Below are 8,786 nucleotides of genomic sequence, written 5' to 3'. Positions count from 1 at the left end.
GAGGTCAGAGGATGGCAGGAGCCAGATCACAGAGGATGCTATAGGTCACAGGACAGCTGGATTTTATTTTAGAACCATGGAAAGCCACTGAGGAAATCTTAAGAACTTTTTTCACTATCTTACAAAAGCAAATGATTTTAAGAAAGCCACACTCTTCCAAAGTGGCCACACCATTCTGTGTTCCCACCTGCAGTGTATGGGTGTTTCAGCTGCTTCACATCCCTGTCCACCCTTGGACCGGTGATGCTTTTTAATTTTAGCCATTGTGGTGGGTGAATAGTGGTATCTCGGTATGGTTTTCATATTTATCTTCCCAATGACTATTAATGTTGAATGCTTTCTAGTGAACTTTTTGACAGCTCACATGTCTTCTTTTGTGAAGTGTTTGTTAAAATATTTTGCCTGTTTTTAGGTCGCATCATCTGTCTTCTTATTCATGAGTTATAGGACTTCTTTCAATCTTCTGGATACATAGGGACACCTGAGTAGTTCAGTGGCTGAGCATCTGCCTTCGGCTCAGGTCATGATCCCAAGGTCCTGGGATCAAGTCCCACATCAGGCTCCCCACAGGGAGCCTGCTTCTCCCTCTTTCTATGTCTCTGCCACTTTCTGTGTCTTTCATGAATAAAATCTTTAAAAAAAAATTATTCTGGATACACGTTCTTTGTCAGATCAATGACTTACAGATATTTTCTCCCAGACTATGGCTTGCCTTTTCATTTTCTCAACAGGGTCTTTCTTCCTTCTTTTTTTTTCTTTCCTTCCTTCTTTTTTTCTGAGATCCTATTTTTATTATTTTCTCTTTTTTAAGTTTTTATTTTAATTCCAGTTAGTTAACATACAGTGTTATATTCGTTTCAGGTGTACGATATACTGATTCAACACTTCCATGCATCACCCTTCTCAACAGGATCTTTCAAAGAGAAGTATTAAAGTCCTAACAAGGCCCCATTTATCACTTATTTGTATTTTATGATTTATATGCTTTCTGTGTCTTAAGAAATCTCTGCTTTATCCAATGTCGCAAAGATTTCCTAGTGTACTTTCTTCTAGAAAGTACATAGTTATAACTCTTAGGTTTAGTTTTATTTTACGTCATTTACATTAAAGACTTACAAATACACTTGCCATCTGTCTTGGCAATTCTGCTCTTAGATATCTACCCAAGAAAAAAAATCGTATGTCTGCAAAGTCTTACACTTGAATGTTCATATCTGCCATATTCACAATAGGCAAAAACTGAGAATAACCCAAATGACCATCCACAGGTGAATGGATATACTATTGTGCACCCATGTAATGAAATTCTACTTATCAGTAAAAAGGAACCCACCATCAATCCATGCAATAATGTGGATATATCTCAAAAACATGATGCCGAGCAAAAGAACCTGGACATAAAGAGAGTTCACACTGGATGGTGCCACTAATTAAAACTCTAGAAATGACCAAGCTCATCTACAGATATAGAAAGCAAATCAGTGGTTGCACAGGACCAGACTGTATAGATGGAGGCAGACAGGTGATGGGAAGGGCAGGAGGGAACTCTGTGTTGAAGAATGATCTAGGTCTTGATTGTGTTGGTGGTTACACAGATGCACACATTTATCAAAACTCATTGAACCATATTTCAGTGGGTATATTTAGTTTTATATAAATTATAAATTATGCCTCAACAGAATGGACTTGAAAAAATTCTTAAAGAGCAAAATAGAAGCTAGTGAAGAATGTGTCCAGGATGGGGATAAGGAGGAGAGTTAGACCACTGAGTCATCTAGACAGGAGATGAAGGTAGCTGGATCCAAGGCAAGGAAGCTGGTAGTTGTATTTGCTGTTGTGATTATTATTCTTATGTCATTGTTGTTGCTTTCCTGCCTTGTTCTTCCATGAGCCAGGAGCAGCCTCTCATCTGTCAATGAGTGCATCATTTCCCTTCTCCATCGCCTACATTTTTCTCTTCTGGGTCATCCCTCAAGGTTATCACAGGCTGGACATTGCCAACAGCTGACGCACACACTCAGGAAACCGTGTCACGGTCAAGGTAACTCTAAGAGCACCGTGATGCCACCCCCAGGCTCCCAGGCCCCTACTCTCCTTTCCAGAAGTCCTCCTAGAGTTCAGGCCTGATTCATTGACAGCAGCTGATGCTATCTGAGAGTGACTTCCCTCTTAGGGGACTAAAGTGTCCTCGGGCTTCTGCAGGGGAGTACCACAAACTGAGGGGGACCCAAAACAGCCAAAATGTATTCTTGCACAGTCCTGGAGACAAGGAGTCAGAAATCAAGGTGTCGACAGGAGAGGTGGCTCCTTTTTGGAAGCAGTGAGGGAAAATTTGTTCCGTGCCTCTCTTAGCTTCTGGTGGTTGCTGGCACCTTGGCACTCCTTGGCTTTGTAGCTGCATCACTGTATCTCTGACTCTGCTTCCCCCACAGTGTTTTCCTCCCTGTGGGTGTCTGTGCTCAGTTCTCTCTTCTCATGAGGACACCAATCATTGGATGAGGGCCCACCCCAATCCAGTATGACCTCATCTTGACTCCATTATATCTGCAAAGATCCTACTTCCAAATCAGGTCACATTCACAGGTATCTATCTGGGTTAGCACTTTAGCAGATCTTTTTGAGGGAAGTGATTCAACCTAGCACAGAAATCTTATTTTCCTCTAACATCAAGTAACACAGTGCAGAAGGAAGCTCCAAGGGGAAGAGAGTGGGATTGGGACCTTGGATTAGGAACCATGAAGAGCTGGGTTCAAATCCTGAGTATGCCCCTGACATGCTGTACAGTGCTACTCAACCTCTTACCTCTCTCTGGGACCTGATTTCACCATGTTGATTCCTGGCTGAATCACCAGACTCTTGGGAAGTAATGGATATGGTTAGCATTTATCGAGCACCTATAGTGTACCGTGCTAAGCACTGTACACATCTCATTTCATTGAAACCTCACAATGACTGTAGGAGCAGATGACTTCATACAAATGATGAAATGGAGGCCTAGAAACCTCGGTAATTGGAGTCCCGCACATCCAGTCAATCCGCAAATACCTCTCGATGGTCTGCTCCACTCTGCTTATTTTCTACTACAAGCTGTCATTATTTCTTACTTGGATTCAGAAATGGCCTCCAATATCACCTTCACCCCAAATCTAGCCTGAAGCCAGAAAGACATTTTTTTTGCTAATGAAACTCCCTTGCAGAAAACTCCTCAATGGCTCATACCCTCAGAAAAAAAAACCCTGAGGGGATCCCTGGGTGGTTCAGTGGTTTGGCGCCTGCCTTCGGCCCACAGCATGATCCTGAGGTCCTAGGATCGAATCCCACATCGGGCTCCCTGCATGGACCCTGCTTCTCTCTCTACCTCTCTGCATCTCTCATGAATAAATAAATAAAATATTAAAAAAAAAAAAAGAAAAAGAAAAAGAAAAAAAAACTGAATTCCCCTGGCAAGGCCAACCACCCTACATGATCTGAGCCCAGCCAAGGTCCATCCTCCTCTCTCCCTGCTCCCTTCCCCCAGGATGATATCTGCTCATCCTTCAAAATCCAGCTTAGGTGCTACTTCCTCCAGGAAATCTTTGCCTGCCCCTTAGGTATGAGTCAGGTCACCCAACTCAGTTCTCTGAAAACACTCTATATCATCATAACACAAAGTTTTTGTTGCCTTGTCTGTTAACAAGACAGCCTTGTTAACTTGTCCATCTCTCCCTGATAAAGGGGATATGCACAGGGCCTGGGTGGTTCATACTTGTCAAATATCAAATGCTACATTTGGCAAATTTGACATGTCAATGTCAAAGGTCATATTTGTCAGATGCCACACAACTACTAGTACATGGAGGAAAGATGGGATTAGAAGCCACTGCTGGCAGGCTCCAGAATTTGTGTTCTACTATCCCACACAGATATTGGAGAAGACACAAGAGTCTATTTGGATTAGCAGGCCCCAGAGAGAGTAGGCCCAAATGTACAAGAACCTGAAATGACAAACATACCTCCCCTTTCTTTCCCACATCCATGGCAGACATTGCTAATGGATCACAGCACTCCTTCTCACTGATCTCAGGCTCAGGAGAGCCCCAGCCAGTCTCTACCAGTTGATCCAAAGCAGCATCTGACATGAAGTCTATTTGCCCATGTGATCTGTTGTCCAATATCTTCATTTGGCAGGCAAGGAAAATAGGCTAGAGAGAGAGCTGGCTTTCCCAATACCATGCACAAGTCCATGCGAAGGCAGGGATAGGATCTCCCCCTTTCCCCGCTCGGTGCTGTCCTGGCCTCTAAAGATCAGCTCCTCATGCTGTGTCATCTACCTACCCTCTGGACATCTTGAGAAAAAAGCATTCCCATGAAATTGGGGCCAGGTGTCTCACACAAGGCTGTGAGGGCAAAAAAACTGGGGATGGACCAAGAGACTGTCTTTCCTTTTCTTAAGTTGCCCAGAGGTAACTCTGGAACTCTACCTCTTTCCTGTGCCTCTAACCAGCCACCTGCCTGGCATGTGCTCATCACCACCACAGGAATCCAGCACATGGGTACTGGCTGCAAACTCCTAGAGATAAGCAGAATTTCCATACTGTAAAATGGAAGCCCTTCCAGGACATGCACAAAGGCCCATTTTTCTCAAAACCAATTTTTTTAGGAGCACCGGGATGGTTCAGTTGGTTAAGCATCTGCCTTCGGCTCAGGTCATGATCGGAGTCCTGGGATCGAACCCGCCTTTGTGGGGGCGAGGGGTCCCTGTTCAGTGGGGAGTCTACTTCTACCTCTCCCTCTGCCCCTCCCCACAACTCATGCTTGTGTACACTGTCTCTCAAATAAATAAAATCTTAAATTTTTTTTTTTTTAATTTTAGAGAAGGGGGATCCCTGGGTGGCTCAGCAGTTTAGCGTCTGCCTTTAGCCCAGGGTGTGATCTTGGAGTCCTGGGATCAAGTCCCACAGTGGGCTTCCAGCATGGAGCCTGCTTCTCCCTCTGCCTGTGTCTCTGCCTCTCTCTCTCTCTCTCTCTGTCTCTCATGAATAACTAAATAAAATAAATAAATAAATAAACTTTAGAGAGCATAGTTGCAAAGATGAAAGCAGAATCCCCGTATACCCTTCACCCAGTTTCCCCTAACATTCTCATCTTGGGTGACCACAGGACCTTGCTCAAGGCTAAGAAATCAACACTGGTACAATACTATTAACTAAACTCCAGCTTTTATTCCAATTTCACCCATTTTTCTGTTCTAGGATCCAATCCAGAATACCCTGTTGCCTGGAGCTCTTTCCCTCTCTGATAAATACCTTCCCTGGATTTCTCCCTTTTTGCTGGTAGCTAATTCCCTGTCACTCAGAAACGGATGTTTGCTTGCTGTTTTACTCTGCTCAGATTCACGGTACAGATTATAGTTTGGGGGAAGATTTGCCCAATGATTTCTAATATTGTAAACAATCCTTCTTCAACATGTTCATTTTTCCTCTTTTCTTTTTTAAAGTCTAGTTCACATCATCAAAATGGCCACTGGCACTTCCTGAAATATTTGGCAGAGCATTTTACTGTATTTCTTTAAAAAAAAAAAAAAAAAAAAAAGTTCTGTTTTGTGTGTGTGTGTGTTTTTTTTTTTTTTAGCCATGCCCCCCCCCCAAACTTCGTTTGTTCTTTTATGACTAAGGATATTTATCTCCTGCCTGCTTTAGAAGTTTATGGGCTGCTTTTCCTTTGAATTCCAGGCCAAGGTCAGTAGCCTTTGGGTTGTGATGTCACAGTGTGTTACCTTGGTTACCACTATGACATCATTGGGCAAACCTGGGGGTTTGGTGGGGTATGGGGAGGTCTATGAAACAATCTCTTTCATCTGCAGCCCATGAGGAAACTGCCACTGCTTTTGGAAAAAAGGTTTGGAGAAGTTGTACAAAGCTAAAGAGAAGAATTAATAAGATTTACTGCCCACCCTCCCAAACGCCACAGACCCCTAAAAGTCAGGCCACAATCAAAGGCTGCAGACTTCTGAAGGGAAGAAGCCAAAGGAACAAATGCATTCCGAGAAACCAGAACACCATGTTTGCAAAAAGACCATCAGTAAGCCACAAGAAGAAACACTCACGCATGCACGCACATGCGCACGCGCACACATTGACCCTATCAACCAAACTGTCCCTAAATGGAATGTATTTCACGAGGTGTCCCTCGGTCTTTAATCTAATCTAATCTGTCTCTCCCTCAGCATAAAAGCAAAAGTAAAGAGGAATTACAAGCTAGGAATGTTTGGTTTAAAGGCTTTTTAATAAAAAAAGGAGAAAAGAAAAAAAATACAAAAGCAGAGTGAACACTCAGTTTTCATGCCATTAAAACAGCATCTTGAAAAATGTTAATCTTTTTTCTTTTTTTTTTCTTAGGGTCAGGGGAAGGGGAAAAAAAGAATGTGTTTTTATTGTGAACATGTGTCAAGAGGACTCCGCCACATAAACTCGGTACCCACAATAAGTATATTTGTGTCGTAATTAATGTGAGATCAGAGGAGCAAGTTTTGCCAAAAGGCCGTTGTCAACATGGGATCTGTGATGTGGGTCAGGCATCCTGCTTTCCAAACGCGGTGTCCGCTGTGCTCATAGTAATGAAGCGTTTTGTCATCTAACGACCAAGCCAGCAAGAGTGACTCCCAGACGGGATTATACCTAAAACACAGTTTCCAAATGTTCCTTCTTGGCAAATCTTTTAAGGAAACTCTATGCAAAAGGAATGTCAAGACATCTGTAATTAGATCTTAGAGAAAAGGATGGAAGACTGGGGGCCGGTTTATATTTTGTCTCTCCGAGACCCCGTGGAATTCCCGGTCCTGGCTGTCAAGGGCCTTCTCCATCACGTGGCCCTGGGTCATCGATCTTCGTGTTCCCTCTTCTGCCAGGGTCTCCAGTAACACTCTGGCGGTGCCAAGTCCCCCTTGGAAAGTTCACTGCAGCAGCTGTGAAGGCAGGAACAGTGAGCGGCCTCCCAACGGTCGTGGGCCAGGCCCGTGCTTAGAGCTCGGTGAGATGTCGTTTCTGGAGCTTTCGGCTTTGTTATGGGCCTGGAGGTCTTATTAAGAAAGCAGAGTGGAGCAGTTCTGTGGGCCCCACAATCCCGTTTCAGAAGACTTCTGTGTTGCAGGGAAAACCGAAGCGGGAAGAGGAAGCCAACCAGGTCCCTCCCAAGATCATTTTAACTTTTCGGAGGGGCCCCCGGAGAAGGGCCTGCATAGTGGGGTGCGTGTCCACATCCCGCGCTGATGTGGGAAATGGGATTGAGTTTGCTTTCTGTATCGGCTCATGAGTGAACATGCTTCTGCACGCCTGTGGGTCTTTCCATGTGTTTGCAAGCAGGTCACGCCTCTCTGTGCATGTGATGGGGAGTGCTGCCTCTGAGCCTGTGGCTATGGGCTTTGCACACGCATGGGGGCATTCATAACTTGATGTACATGCATGAAAGAGACACTGCAAAATATTCCGCAATTCACAGTACATTACACTTTCTTTTTCTCTTTTTCAACCAACAGGCTATCTGCAGACCTCTCAGCTCTCTGTCACCCAAATACGATCTTAGGGTGTTTGCAAAACAAAACACATCGTAAATCTCAAGAAGGGCTAGAACCTGGAGACTTTTAAAAAGAGAGAAAGGAGAGAGCGGGAAGGGGGGGAAGGGAGGTGGCCAAGAGGGGCACTGTGATGCAGTCTCTGCCCTGTAATGAAGCACTTCCCCATGATTCCAACCTAGAAGCAATTTTCTCTTGGCACTAGGTGGGATCGATCCCAGTGTTTAGGGTTTCTTCTCTCTCTCCATCCCTCCCCTTCGCCACGCTAACAGTGAAGAACAGATGTGCCCCACTTTATAAATGCTGACCAGCTGGGGAGGCTGCAGCAGCGTCTACACAGCTTTTCCCAAATGCTGATGCCTGAGGAGGCCTCTGGGAGGAAGACTGGGGGTCTCTCAGACACATCTTGTGGCCTGCTTGCTTCCAGAAACTTCCTTGGGGTTCCCTGAAAGGGGAGCACTAAAAAAGTAAATAAATAAAACAGAGAATACCTAGAGCCTTTGCTTTGGGCATCCGGCAGCTACACTGATGTTCATAAAGACCCGAAATGCCAGACAGGCATTAATCCAGGCCCTCTGGACTGAGATGGGGCTGATGCGGGTGATAAGGATTCAGGACAGAGGCCTAAGGCCCGGCCTTGCCCTTAAATAAGTGTAAAGAGGCAAACTCTGATTATTGCACATGATGATTACTTTTTTCCCCTTCCAAGAGATTAAAAGGGCCATTTGTTTTCCTAAGTCTCAACCTGGCTTATCGGTCCATTTCGTGGGTCAGTTTGCAGTGTGTGCACTCTGAAGGACTGCCTGGAGAACACAAACACAAAGGCAGGAAACTCGATTCAACGCAGGCCTGGTGACATCTCTGGGTGTGTGTGTGTGTGTGTGTGTGTGTGTGCGCGCACGCACGCATGTGTATGTTTGTACAGAGGCTGACAACGTGTTCTCCTCAATCAGATCACTGCTCAGTAGACTTATTGTTTCTGCAGCTTTAGAAACAGCTGGAGGGATTGTATAAGAATCGCTTAAATAAAGCTGCTCATAAACCGTCCACTCCAGGGTTTGGGATGGAGATCAAATCTGCGCAATTGGGACTTTTTTTTTTTTTTTAAGACACTCTTCTCTGATTCTCCAAATGTGTTCATTTAATATTTGTTTCCGCCCCAACACACACACAACTTCTAATATGGGTGTAAAATACATAGAGAAAAGCACACGCAGCATAAATTTACCCAGCACCT

At 44.5% G+C, this 8,786-nt stretch overlaps 1 long non-coding RNA gene across 1 annotated transcript; it reads left to right on the top strand.

Moving 5' to 3' along the window:
* Positions 1-5,781: 5,781 nt before the first annotated feature.
* LOC119866158 lies at positions 5,782-8,293 on the top strand. The gene is made up of 2 exons (XR_005379192.1): positions 5,782-6,060; positions 6,378-8,293. It is a non-coding gene; the product is annotated as an uncharacterized LOC119866158 (long non-coding RNA).
* The last annotated feature ends 493 nt before the right edge of the window (positions 8,294-8,786 follow it).

The sequence above is a fragment of the Canis lupus genome, chromosome 26 (assembly GCF_011100685.1).
Source record: "Canis lupus familiaris isolate Mischka breed German Shepherd chromosome 26, alternate assembly UU_Cfam_GSD_1.0, whole genome shotgun sequence".
In the NCBI taxonomy this organism is placed as follows: domain Eukaryota; kingdom Metazoa; phylum Chordata; class Mammalia; order Carnivora; family Canidae; genus Canis; species Canis lupus.
Note: the sequence above shows the minus strand (reverse complement) of the source record. Positions and strands in the feature narration are given on the sequence as shown.